The sequence below is a fragment of the Lethenteron reissneri genome, unplaced genomic scaffold (assembly GCF_015708825.2).
Source record: "Lethenteron reissneri isolate LAM-NWPU_2019-01 unplaced genomic scaffold, ASM1570882v1 scaffold_1554, whole genome shotgun sequence".
Classification (NCBI taxonomy): Eukaryota; Metazoa; Chordata; class Hyperoartia; order Petromyzontiformes; family Petromyzontidae; genus Lethenteron; species Lethenteron reissneri.
In genome coordinates this window covers 14,184-27,863 of record NW_026891283.1, presented here as the reverse complement: position 1 = coordinate 27,863, position 13,680 = coordinate 14,184, and positions in this window count along the sequence as shown.

Here is a 13,680-nt window from a genome sequence, read left to right as displayed (position 1 = left end):
TGTGTAATTATTGCGGCAGTTGCTTTTAGAAAACCGGTGGTTTATTTTTGTCTACAAACAAGATGCTGGACCAGCAGGCAGGGTTGATTGGAAATGACCGCTCGTTTTTCCATCTTTGTTCTCACTTCACATTGGCAGCAATCACAAAGGCTCCGTGAACGTTGTTAAGCTACGAGCATTGTGTAACCTTCACGTGGTTCTCGTGACGAAATGGCAAAATGTAACTTTCTTGCACTGTACAAATGTTGGGAGATGTGGGTTTCGTCGTAAAGAGAGTTACAGCACCGTTATTTTGCCGTTAACATTCACTTTTAATCTTTAACGACGGCCACATTTCCACAGTGCAGTGATCGTACTGAGATGTGGGCGCGGTCCCGCCAGTCATCGATGTATCCACACAGCGCAGATTCTACTGGCTGCCAGGAAGGCCACAATGACATTACAATGTGATACTGGTAGGAACCACCTGGTTCCACCAGCCCACAGGGGATTATTGTGTCTGTCCGTCCGTCGTGCATCCAAAAATGGGAGGGGTGGGGCTGGGTTGAGAGGGGAGGGTGGGGAGGGGCTAGGTGGGGTGGGGCTGGTGGGAGGGGTGGGGCTGGGTGGGGAGGGGCTGGGTGGTTAGGGGCTGGATGGGGGGGTGGGAGGGGTGGGGCTGGGTGGAGAGGGGAGGGTGGGTAGGGGCTGGGTGGGGAGGGGCTGGGTGGGTAGGGGCTTGATGGGGGGGTGGGTGGAGAGGGGTGGGAGGGGTGGGGAGGGGCTGGTCACCCCGTGGTGCCCTTATAAACTCAACGTTTAACCTACTCACGCCGGCTTGTGCCCGCCCTCACAGTCGGGCATATTTGCGGAATACACCACGCCGCCGTTGACCCTGCAGGCCATTGAGCGAGCAACCCAACGTTCCTACCAGCTCCCTCCGCAGCAGGAATGTGTTTGAGAGCAAGTCATAGTAATCGCCCACATCGAATTGTTCATGCTGTTGAGAGCTGGGCTGCTGTGCGCTTTGGTATCGCAAGTTATAAGATTACAAGACCCCGCGATGAAAACTTTGCGGTTGGGAAATGGCAAAGGAGAGAACGGCACTCCCCACCATTACCTTGAGGGAAGTTTTAGCTGTGTTGAAATCTCGGCAAAAAAAATGTTTTAACATTATCATCAGTCTGGTTCCCAGATAATTGAGTTGGTGTTTCTGTGCGGTATGAGCGCCAACTGTTTAAAGGACTGAGTTGCAAAAAAAGTCTTCATGAATTAGTTTTTGGCAGAGCGACGTTTCTCTCTGCGATGAGATATTAAACCTGGTTACAATGTGTATGTGTGTGTCTTCAAGAATTAGTTTTGGCAGAGCGACGTTTCTCTCTGCAATGAGATCTCATTAAACCTGGGTACAATGTGTGTGTGTGTGTGTCTTCAAGAATTCGTTTTTGGCAGAGCGGCGTTTCTCTCTGCGATAAGATATCATTAAACCTGGGTACAATGTGTGTGTGTGTCTTCAAGAATTAGTTTTTGGCAGAGCGGCGTTTCTCTCTGCGATGAGATATTATTAAACCTGGGTACAATGTGTGTGTGTGTGTCTTCAAGAATTAGTTTTTGGCAGAGCGACGTTTCTCTCTGCAATGGGATATCATTAAACCTGGTTACAATGTGTGTGTGTGTCTTCAAGAATTAGTTTTTGGCAGAGCGACGTTTCTCTCTGCGATGAAATATCATTAAACCTGGGTACAATGTGTGTGTGTGTCTTCAAGAATTCGTTTTTGGCAGAGCGGCGTTTCTCTCTGCGATGAGATCTCATTAAACCTGGGTACAATGTGTGTGTGTGTGTCTTCAAGAATGAGTTTTTGGGAGAGCGGCGTTTCTCTCTGCCATGAGATATCATTAAACCTGGGTACAATGTGTTTGTGTGTGTCTTCCAGAATTAGTTTTTGCAGAGCGACGTTTCTCTCTGCGATGAGATCTCATTAAACCTGGGTACAATGTGTGTGTGTGTGTGCACGCTTGTGGAGGTAATGCATACTAGAATAATAAAAAAACTAGTGGCATTCATGGATAAAGTTGGTGGCAAAAGCTTCCTACTGCTACCACGTGTTCAAGTGTTTATACATTTCGTATATTTTGATGGTAAGTTTATTTGACGTCTGTTGCGGTTGTGCAGATGCCGAACATTAAAACATTAATAACGGATATGAATTACCGAGTCTGTGGTTTTTTCGAATGTGAGCACCTGCTGTCCAGTGTCCCGTGAATTGCACGCATGGTCATGAACCTTTGTCAGTGTAGAGATGTGTAGATAATTACCAAAATGTTGACCGATGAAGTGTTACTATAGAAATCTTGGTGAACCACAACTAAGAGTGGATGATGAAAGTTCAGTAAAACCTTGGATTGCGAGTCACTTGGTCTGCGAGTGTTTTGCAAGACGAGCAATTTTTTTAAAACAAATATTAATTTGATAAACGAGTGAGGTCTTGCTATACGAGTAGTACGTTCTGTCTGCCGAGCGTCACGTGATCACAACTGATATACGAGTGCTTTGATATACGAGTGCTTTGGATTACAAACACGTTTCCGGAACGAATTATGCTCGCAATCCAAGGTTTTACTGTAACTCAATATGATTGACCGTGACGAAACCCACCAATGATCAAATGATGTCCACTTCGATGAGATTGTCTGATTAAAGGTAATACGATCATTGAGTAAGTTGCAATGCAGATAAATAAACATGATCAATGGTACTATTGTGGAGCTAGATTTGAAGCTTTCGTGACTGCAATGATTCATATTCTTAGGTTATTTCGGTAAAGTCACCGTGTAGGTAAAAACATTAAAAAATAAAATAAAAATCACGACGTTTCGGAGGCAACACAAGCTTCCGTCTTCAGGTGGAACCGTCACAGCCACGACAGCTGTATCAAGTAAATGAGAGATTGCAGGAGCTACCACTCCGTTTATATAATGGTGGTAGCTCCTGCAATCTCTCATGTACTTGATACAGCTGTCGTGGCTGTGACGGTACCACCTGAAGACGGAAGCTTGTGTTGCCTCCGAAACGTCGTGATTTTTATTTTATTTTACTTTTTAATGTTTTACCTACACAGTGACTTTACCGAAAAAACCTAAGAATATTGTGGAGCTATTTAAATATATATTTACTCTGCTTGACTGCCCTGATAATATTTGTGGGGGGAGGGGGGCTGGGGAGTTGCATTGCCCAACTTTTAAGTAGCCCAGTGCCAAAGAGTGTAGTGCTCGAATCGCCTCCACCCAGAGAATGACTCCAGAGAGAATCCAGGAAGAATAAGTATAACCCGTAAAAACAAAGTTTTTCACTATAAATCCTTTATATACGTGGCGGCTAGAGTCCTCTCGTCCTCTGGCTTGAGATGGCTGCCACCTATGGGTCAGATGATTGTCTGCCAGTATTAAGCAATTGGTAATTAAATATTTAATTTGTTTTCCCTAAACAGTGTAAAATTTTGGAAAAAAATGTTCACGAACATTAATTGTCTCGCACAACGAGTCTGTGTGCAAAATGTCAGCTCGATTGGATCACGGGAAATGGGTTAAAAAACGACCGAAAGATTTGCACGGTCGTAAGCACGCAAGCAAGCGAACTTAATATAAAGGATTTAAAAAGGAGCGGGGAAGTTGCCGAGGCACTTCTGAATCGGTCCTGGTTGTCCTCTTGCATCAACCCACACTGACCAGTCTGGTGAAGTATGGTGAAACAACCCCTATGATGACCAACGCAGTATGGGAATGTCTTCACCCAATGGTGGCTTGGCGAAGAGATATATCGTCATTATTATTGAGACATCTTAGTGTGGGTTCGATAACAAAAAATGTCATTATTTATCCGTAGAAGTCATTCTCAGTCCCAAGGACCTTTTTAAGACGACAGGTTTCATATTGGCTCACAGGGGGATGCCGTGCTCACCATCTAAGATTCTTCAAGTTCCACCCTGCCATCCTCCGTCCCTCAGTCTCTCAGGCGAGTCGTGACACAATGCACCCGGCCCTAACAACACACCTCGCCCATCTTACGCACGCCGGGTTACTTTTGCGGTTTTTTGTTGCTCGCAGAGCTGGACTACTGGTTTTTCTGCCTGTGCGAGTGTAGAATGAACGCGGCGTCCGTGCTCACGGGGTGCTGTGCCATTTTTAAATCCTTTATATTAAGTTCGCTTGCTTGCTTGCGTGCTTGCTTACGACCGTGAAAATCTTTCGGTCGTTTTTTAACCCACTTCCCGTGATCCAATCGAGCTGACATTTTCCACACAGACTCGTTTAAAAAAAAATTCCAAAAATTTTACACTTTTTAGGCAAAAAAAAAATTATTTTACATATATTCAAATAGAACTCATTCTTGGCTTTGGTTGAACGTCACAGTATAAGAGCCCAGAGCGTAACCCCTCCACAGGCCGTGGCGGAGTAGCGCAGTTGGTAGCGCCCTCGCTTCCCATGCCAAAGGTCGCGGGATCGATCCCCGCGTCCTCCACAGGCGAATGTTTTTAAATCCTTTATATTAAGTTCACTGCCACGCATATAAGGATTTATAGTGAAAAACTTTGTTTTTACGGGTTATACTTATTGTGTGTGTGTGTAATAAACCTTCTCGAGACGACTTCTGGAATCAGTCCTTTATTTTCCACTTCCACAGTTTACACACACTCCCCGTTGCTGGCAGGCAACGGGAAGCGGGCAGACAGCCAGCAAAGTCGCACCGCTCACGTGGCACCCAGAGCCCCGTACGCGCGTGGCTCCTGCTCCCTTCGTTCCCAGGTCTGCTCCCGACTCCTCCGTCTCTCCCCCTCTTAACCCCTCGGTCACGTGGTACCCCTAAGCCAATCTCCAGTAGTCAGCGTCGAACACTCCAGATCACTCCCCGTCAACTCCCGGGACCACGCCTCTGATCCGGCTTCCCATTAGCTGAGGCCAAGATCGGCCAAGCCAATCACCTTAGCTAACATGCCGTGATCACGCCGAGATCATGCTCCCGGGCTCTCCCCTCATTGGCTACAAAGCGGGACCGGCAAGCCGATCGTCACGTGAGTCATACATGGCTCTCATTACGTGTACGGTTATGGCATCGGGATCGTTATCTTGAGGGGGCAGTTAATGATTAATTCGGTTGTGTCGAGTGTCCCGAGGCCCTTTAATGTCCCGTGGGTTGCCGTGTTATTAGCTCGCAGTGTGACGTCGGTTTATTTGTTGATCAGATCTAGTTTTTGTTTTTGTTGTTGTTGTGATTGCGATGTGCCACATTTCGTAACGATGTGTTTATTGTATGGGGCTTTTCTCGCGATCGCGATGTGTGGACTGTACGTACTGCATAGACTGTCTCTCTGCACGGATACGGGTTGTGAGGTGCATTGTTGTCTCCTTGGTACGGATCGTAATATGTGAGCCACGAACCAGGGCAGGCACTCTGATTGGTCGGGAGCTTAGCGGCAGTCCCTTTGATGTGGAAGCCTGGGTGCGGACGTCGCTGAAAGCACCGATACGGCCCACCAATGGCCGTGAAGGATCGCGGGTTAACCAAGGGATTCTTTGATGTAGAGGGGGATAAAAGGGAGGGCACTCTTATCAGTTCGCGTTCTCAAGTCAGCGATCGGAGCAGTCAGCTTGCCAGGCACTGGATCGTACGTGTGACGAGTATCAGCGCAGCCAGGCCCCGCTCCAGTGAGAGCTTCGTGCACATCCGAGCCGACAACGAGTACGCGAGAGAGAGAGAGCTGCGAGTTAGCATAAAAGCCTAGGGAGATTAATTCGAAATAGACGCGGTAGGTCGGGTTTAGACCGTCGGGAGATAGGCTAGCCTTACCCTGCTGATTCAGACTCTGATTCAGGTAATAGTGACTCGCAGATGCGCCGGTCTCTGTGGTATTGAGGAGCAGAACCGGCCCTAGACCTTAGGGGGCCCTAAGCAAAATTTGGTTGGAGGCTCCTTTGATGTATGATTTTTTCACCCACTAGCTAGCAGTGACTCTAGGGGGCCCTCTGCTGGCCACGGGGCCCTTTGCAATTGCAAGGGTCGCTTAGTGGCTGGGCCGGCTCTGTTGAGGAGTGCTGGGAGTGGTGTGGGCATAGGTGTGAACGACGGGTTAACGCATGAATCTTACCCTCGATTCGGTTATCGTTACGCTTGCGCTGTGCTGTTAGTGGGTGCACGTGGTGAGCGACGGTAGGATTGCACGAGTACACGTGGGATTCTAGATTTGAAGCTTTCGTGACTGCAATGATTCATATTCTTAGGTTTTTTCGGTAAAGTCCACGTAGGTAAAAACATTAAAAAGTAAAATAAAATAAAAATCACGTTTCAGAGGAAGACGGAAGCTTGTGTTGCCTCCGAAACGTCGTGATTTTTTATTTTATTTTACTTTTTAATGTTTTTACCTACGTGACTTTACCGAAAAAACCTAAGAATACACGTGGGATTATGCATACGACCATTGTTTAGATTGTGCCCGAGCATGATGCGTGAATCCTGTCGCCAGTTACTCATCACTGCGCAGAGGGGCCGGAGGACGATTAAAGCATTCTTTAATTCCCCAGTACACAGCAACACTTGTTCTAAAACCAATCCCGAACACCCGCCCCACAGCCCTTTAAATCATCTCAAATACAACCCCCAATCGGCAACACGTGTGTGCGAGTGACGTCATTGCCCCTTTGACCCCTGACCCCCATTCCGCACGTGATTGGTGCGTGTGGTTGTGAGTTTGAGTGGCTGCGCGTATACGAGTGTGGGCCGTGGCGTGCAGAGAGTCTTCTACCAACGTTGGGAGGAGTGCGAGTGAGGAGCAAAGAATTAATTGCAGGCAGCCGAGCGCCAGCCCCGAATCGTGCCCCACAGACAGGACTCGCGGACTCGAGGAGCCGGAGAGTGGCAGCAGCGGCTCTCACACGAGTGAGCGAGGAGTCAGGAGGCAGGCAGCCCCCCCCCCTTCCCCCGAGATCAACCCTCCGCCGGGGGAGGACCCGGGGGCCAGCAGCCTCAACAAGACGCATATATTAAACACAAACTCCACTTTATTTATTGTACCAGGTAAGCGTAATAAGCTATTAGCTTCTTTTTCGATTTAAAGCTTTCGTGACTGCAGGGATTCATCTTCTTGGTTCTTTCGGTAAAGTCACGTAGAATTGAAATAATAAATTATATAAATAAAACATAATAACCTTCTTGGTTCTTTCAGTAAAGTCACGTAGAAGGGAAATAATAAAATAATAAAAATAAAACATAATAAAATACGACGTTTCGGCCACAACGCAAGCAGCCGTCCTCAGGTGAAGAATGAAACACCACCAAGCTTGGAGCGTCGTGATAATTATTTTATTATGTTTTATTTTTATTATTTTATTACTTCCCTTCTACGTGACTTTACCGAAAGAACCAAGAAGATGAATCCCTGCAGTCACGAAGCTTAAATCGAAAAATAAAACACGATAAAACGACGTTTCGGCCACAACGCAAGTAGCCGTCCTCAGGCGGAGAACAGGTCTGTCGAGGAGAAAAATTCTACGTGACTTTACAGAAAGAACCAAGAAGACTATTAGCTTCTTTTCATAAGCAACCTGGCTATCTCAAATGACACCAGCTTAACAAAGTGGCTGATATCATCATCATCATCGCTGATCACGTGGAAATTTCTAGCGGCAAATAACGTAAACAAACTAAAACACACGATCGGTGAGGTTTGCACTCACTTTGTGAGGCAAAAGGGGGGCTATTTCCCTCAAGAAATGCAATAAAATGTACTTTAAACCTTTTCTTATATCGAAAAATTATCGTGCTGTACAAACCGCCGGCGGGAAAAGGCCGGCGTTGGCGAAATCAAGCGGGCTTGGTCGCCAAGGGGCATCCTGTGCGTAGTGTGGTTGAGTGGTCTAAGTTGTTAGATTCAGCCTCCAGTCTCTTTGCAGGCGTATATATTTATTTTAAATGATTTACATTTATTCCTAAATCACATACTCTTTTGGTTCTTTCGGTAATGTCACTAGGTAGAAAAAAAATAAATAGATCACAAAGTTTCGATCGTAGGACAAGCGGTCGTTCTCCGCTTCTGATCAGGGATCTACCCAGCCAACAGGTCCACAAAGACTGGCCCGTCGCTCTTACTCTGGCAGGTTGAACCTAGGAACTGAGTTTTCAACTCTTCACTTCTTCGCTCTTCACCATCACCTCTTCACATTTCACCTCGATTCCTTTAAGTGTCAAATCTGGGATTTCCTTCAGTTCTTGTTTCACGAGGGATGGGCTCACAAGCCAATTTCAGACTCCACTCCTTGCAGATCTTCTGATGCTTATGCGTTTTCTGGTGTAAGATTGAAGATTTTATGAATGTGCAAAACGCCTTCCCGCAAAGTGCACCTGAAGGGTTTCTCTCCCGTGTGTGTTCTCTGGTGTTTTTCAAGAGCAGATGACTGTGAAAATGCCTTCCCACACCCACTGCACTTGAAGGGTTTCTCTCCTGTGTGTGTTCTCTGGTGTCTTACAAGAGTAGATGAATGTGCAAACGCTTTACCACACACTGCACTTGAAGGGTTTCTCTCCTGTGTGTGTTCTCTCGTGTCTTTGAAGATGTTGTGACCGTGCAAATGCCTTCCCGCACAGAATGCACTTGAAGGGTTTCTCCTGTGTGTGTTCTCTGGTGTCTTACAAGAGTAGATGAATGTGCAAACGCTTTCCCACACACACTGCACTTGAAGTGTTTCTCTCCCGTGTGTGTTCTCTCGTGTATTTGAAGATATTGTGACCGTGCAAACGCCTTCCCGCACAGAATGCACCTGAAGGGTTTCTCTCCTGTGTGTTCTCTGATGTTTTATAAGAGAAGATGACTGTGAAAATGCCTTCCCACACACAGTGCTCTTGAAGGGTTTCTCTCCTGTGTGTGTTCTCTGGTGTTTTTTAAGAACATGTGACTGTGAAAATGCCTTCCCACACACAGTGCACCTGCAGGGTTTCTCTCCTGTGTGTGTTCTCTGATGTTCTTTAAGATAAGATGACTGTGAAAATGCCTTCCCACACGCAGTGCACTTGAAGGGTTTCTCTCCTGTGTGTGTTCTCTTGTGTTTTTTAAGAACAGATGACAGTGAAAATGCCTTCCCACACACAGTGCACTTGAAGGGTTTCTCCCCTGTGTGTGTTCTCTGGTGGGTCTGAACAACGGATGAATGTGCAAATGCCTTCCCGCAAATTGTGCACCTGAAGGGTTTCACTCCCGTGTGCGTTCTCTGGTGTGTTACAAGAATATATGACTGTGAAAATCCCTTCCCACACACACTGCACTTGAAGGGTTTCTCTCCCGTGTGTGTTCTCTGGTGTCTTTGAAGATGTTGTGACTTTGCAAATGCCTTCCCGCACAGAATGCACCTGCAGGGTTTCTCTCCTGTGTGTGTTCTCTGATGTTCTTTAAGATAAGATGACCGTGAAAATGCCTTCCCACACGCAGTGCACTTGAAGAGTTTCTCTCCCGTGTGTGTTCTCTGATGTCTTACTAGAGCAGATGGATGTGCAAACGCTTTCCCACACACACTGCACTTGAAGGGTTTCTCTCCTGTGCGAGTTCTCTGGTGCTGTGTCAAATTTCCAGTGCAATCCGTGCTGTATGCACTCTGGTCGCATTGTTGTCTTGCCGTACCGAGCTGTGCTGACTGCCTTTGCTCCATTAGACCAATTCTGCAGAGGAAGCGTCAGAGGAAGCGGCAGCTGCAGACAGATAATAGGAACATCCACACCATCATCAAGTCAGTATCGTGGCACGGAGGAATGCATATATACAGTCACATGTGACTTACACGTCTATACTTATTCATATATTCATTATGTAGTGAAACAGTTTCCCAATATTCATCACACGGGCTGTTATTGCACACAAAGAGAGATCAAATGGTCATACATATGCCTAGAAGCCTTCGTATCTTAAAAATGAATGTGAACCCAAAACTCTGAGCACACAATTTCGGCTGTCTGGCTACAAAAGGAATATTTATAAAGCTAAATTCAGCTGACATAGCAAAAGGTGTTAAAACAATTCTATTTGTGTTATGCAGAAATGCATAAATTCATGTTCAATCGCAACTCAGGTGTGAATCCAGGCTCAGATGTCCTTGAAGGCTGGGATGAACAGATCCGACTTTGTGCTGTGGTAACTTCCTGTTTCCATTCTTACAAAGAGTTCCAGAGGAAAACAAAAATAAACTATTGTTTTGATATAACCTCCGTGTTCAACAGAGTTAATAGACTTTACTGCAAACACAAACTTTACACTGTCACACACTGCCATGGTAAACAGGTGTGTTTTGACCAGAACCATGCCTGGCCACCTTCATCTGCTCAGCATTAATGATTCCTCACTCCACCAAGTAATTAATTGAGGATCAATCAACATAGCCGAGGCTAACTGGAGTTTGTGTGTCTCTCTCCGTGGTGAGATGTTAACTACCTCACCTGGTATGCAGGAAGTCGTGGGTTCAAACCCGGCCCTGACGCCAGCTGCTGTATATTTGGAGTTTGCGTGTCTCTCTCTCCGTGGTCGCGTGGATTTTCCTCCGGATTCCCCGGGTTTGCCCTCCACATTTAGAGTGAACATCAGCACGAGTTTAGCGTCTTTGACCGATACACATTTCCACACGTATTCTTGGTTCTTTCGGTAAAGTTACGTAGATAGAAAATATCAATAGATAATATAATAAAATAAAGACCACTTGTGTTGCGATCGAAATGTCGTGGGTTTTTTTTCTTTATTTACAATTTTCTAATTTTTATTTTATTATCTGTTATTTTTTATTTAATTTTCTATCTAAGTGACTTCACTGAAAGAACCAAGAATATGAATTCCTGCAGTCACGAAAGTTTTAAGTCAAAACATTCACACACAAGTTCACAAAGCCTCACCTTGCGTTGTGGGCAGGTCGCTTCTGAAAAAAGAGCGGTATAGCAGCTCAAGCGGGCTTGGCCTGGTAAAAAAAATGAAAAACTGCATAAATATTTACAGTGAGGGAAAGAAAGAAAGACAAAGAAATGATCAGTCTATAATTTTAATGGTAAGTTTATTTGAACAGTGAGAGACAGAATAACAACAAAAAATCCAGAAAAACGCGTCAAAAATGTTATAAATTGATTTGCATTTTAATGACGGAAATAAGTATTTGACCCCCTCTCAATCAGAAAGATTTCTGGCTCCCAGGTGTCTTTTATACAGGTAACGAGTTAAGATTAGGAGCACACTCTTAAAGGGAGTGCTCCTAATCTTAGCTTGTTACCTGTATAAAAGACACCTGTTCACAGAAGCAATCAATCAGATTCCAAACTCTCCACCATGGCCAAGACCAAAGAGCTCTCCAAGGATGTCAGGGACAAGATTGTAGACCCACACAAGGCTGGAATGGGCTACAAGACCATCGCCAAGCAGCTCGGTGAGAAGGTGACAACAGTTGGTGAGATTATTCGTAAATGGAAGAACACACAAGAACTGCCAATGTCCCTCGGCCTAGGGCTCCATGCAAGATCTCACCACAGGGAGTTGCAATGATCATGAGAACGGTGAGGAATCAGCCCAGAACTACACAAGGTAGCAGGGACCATAGTCACCAAGAAAACAGTTGGTAACACACTACGCCGTGAAGGACTGAAATCCTGTAGCGCCCGCAAGGGGCCCCTGCTCAAGAAAGCACATATACATGCCCGTCTGAAGTTTGCCAATGAACATCTGAATGATTCAAAGGACAACTGGGTGAAAGTGTTGTGGTCAGATGAGACCAACTCAACTCGCCGTGTTTGGAGGAGGAGGAATGCTGCCTATGACCCCTAGAACACCATCCCCACCATCAAATATGGAGGTGGAAACATTATATTTTTGGGGTGTTTTTCTGCTAAGGGGACAGGACAACTTCACCGCATCAAAGGGACGATGGACGGGGCCATGTACCGTCAAATCTTGGGTGAGAACCTCCTTCCCTTAGCCAGGGCATTGAAAATGGTGGATGGGTATTCCAGCATGAAAATGACCCAAAAACACGGCCAAGGCAACAAAGGAGTGGCTCAAGAAGAAGCACATTAAGGTCCTGGAGTGGCCTAGCCAGTCTCCAGACCTTAATCCCATAGAAAATCTGTGGAGGGAGCTGAAGGTTCGAGTTTCCAAACGTCAGCCTCGAAACCTTAATGACTTGGAGAAGATCTGCAAAGAGGAGTGGTGGGACAAAATCCCTCCTGAGATGTGTGCAAACCTGGTGGTGGGCAACTACAAGAAACGTCTGACCTCTGTGATTGCCAACAAGGGTTTTGCCACCAAGTACTAAGTCATGTTTTGCAGAGGGGGTCAAATACTTATTTCCCTCATTAAAATGCAAATCAATTTATAACATTTTTGACGCGTTTTTCTGGATTTTGTTGTTGTTATTCTGTCTCTCACTGTTCAAATAAACCTACCATTACAATTACAGACTGATCATTTCTTCGTCAGTGGGCAAACGTACAAAATCATCAGGGGATCAAATACTTTATCCCCTCACTGTACAATAAAACAGAGTTACAAAGTGAAGACAAATAAAACTTCATCAGGCGAGGGCAGGAGGCAAGGCCCGCGTTGTAAAGTTCCAACCTGGACATCGATTCCAAAGCTCGCAGCTGCTCTATTGACATCCCTACGAGATTTGAAGCTTTCGTGACTGCAAGGATTCATATTCTTAGGTTTTTTTCGGTAAAGTCACGTAGGTAAAACATGAAAATTAATAAAAAATAAATAAAGATTTTATTTTTTATTAAATTTTATTTTTTATTAATTTTGATGTTTTACCTACGTGACTTTACAAAAAAAACCTAAGAATATGAATCCCTACGAGAGAGAGGCTCTACCTTGGTAAACAACCACAACAACAACATCACAACAACAACAATCACAACAACAACAACCACGAGAATGCATCACCTCAGATTTCAGAAAAAGCGTGGAGCGGGCAGCTTCCTGTTACCTCGTGACGTCACGCGGCAGTAGAAAGTGACATGACGTCACTTCCGGGATACAAGCCACTCCCACAGATTCAGCAGTGACCATCGCGGATGTGACGTCACGCACAAGAGCGCGGTGGAGGGTGACGTCATGCAAGCCACGCCCACAGATTCAGCAGTGACCATCGCGGAGGTGACGTCACGCACAAGAGCGCGGTGGAGGGGAAAACATTGGTGACATGACGTCACTAGCGAGGTTCACCTCCCCTTGGCGTTTCACGTCGATGAGGTCATGCTGATTGGAGTTTTAAGTTAATTTAGATTAAATTTCCATTGCTCCATCTCTTGAACAGAGACCCCTTGGGTGCGTGAGCTCAGCAACTACAACGTGGACATTATTGTGTGTACACAGTGAGTGTGTGTGTACATTGTGTGTGTACATTGTGTGTGTACACTGTGTGTGTGTACACTGTGTGTGTACACTGTGTGTGTACACAGTGAGTGTGTGTACATTGAGTGTGTACACTGTTTGTAGACACTGTGTGTAGACTGTTTGTAGACACTGTGTATACATTGTGTACACAGTGAGTGTGTGTGTACACTGTGTGTGTGTGTACATTGTGTGTGTATACTGTGTGTACACTGTGTGTGTGTGTACACTGTGTGTGTGTACACTGTGTGTGTGTACATTGTGTGTGTACACTGTGCGTGTATACTGTGTGTGTACACAG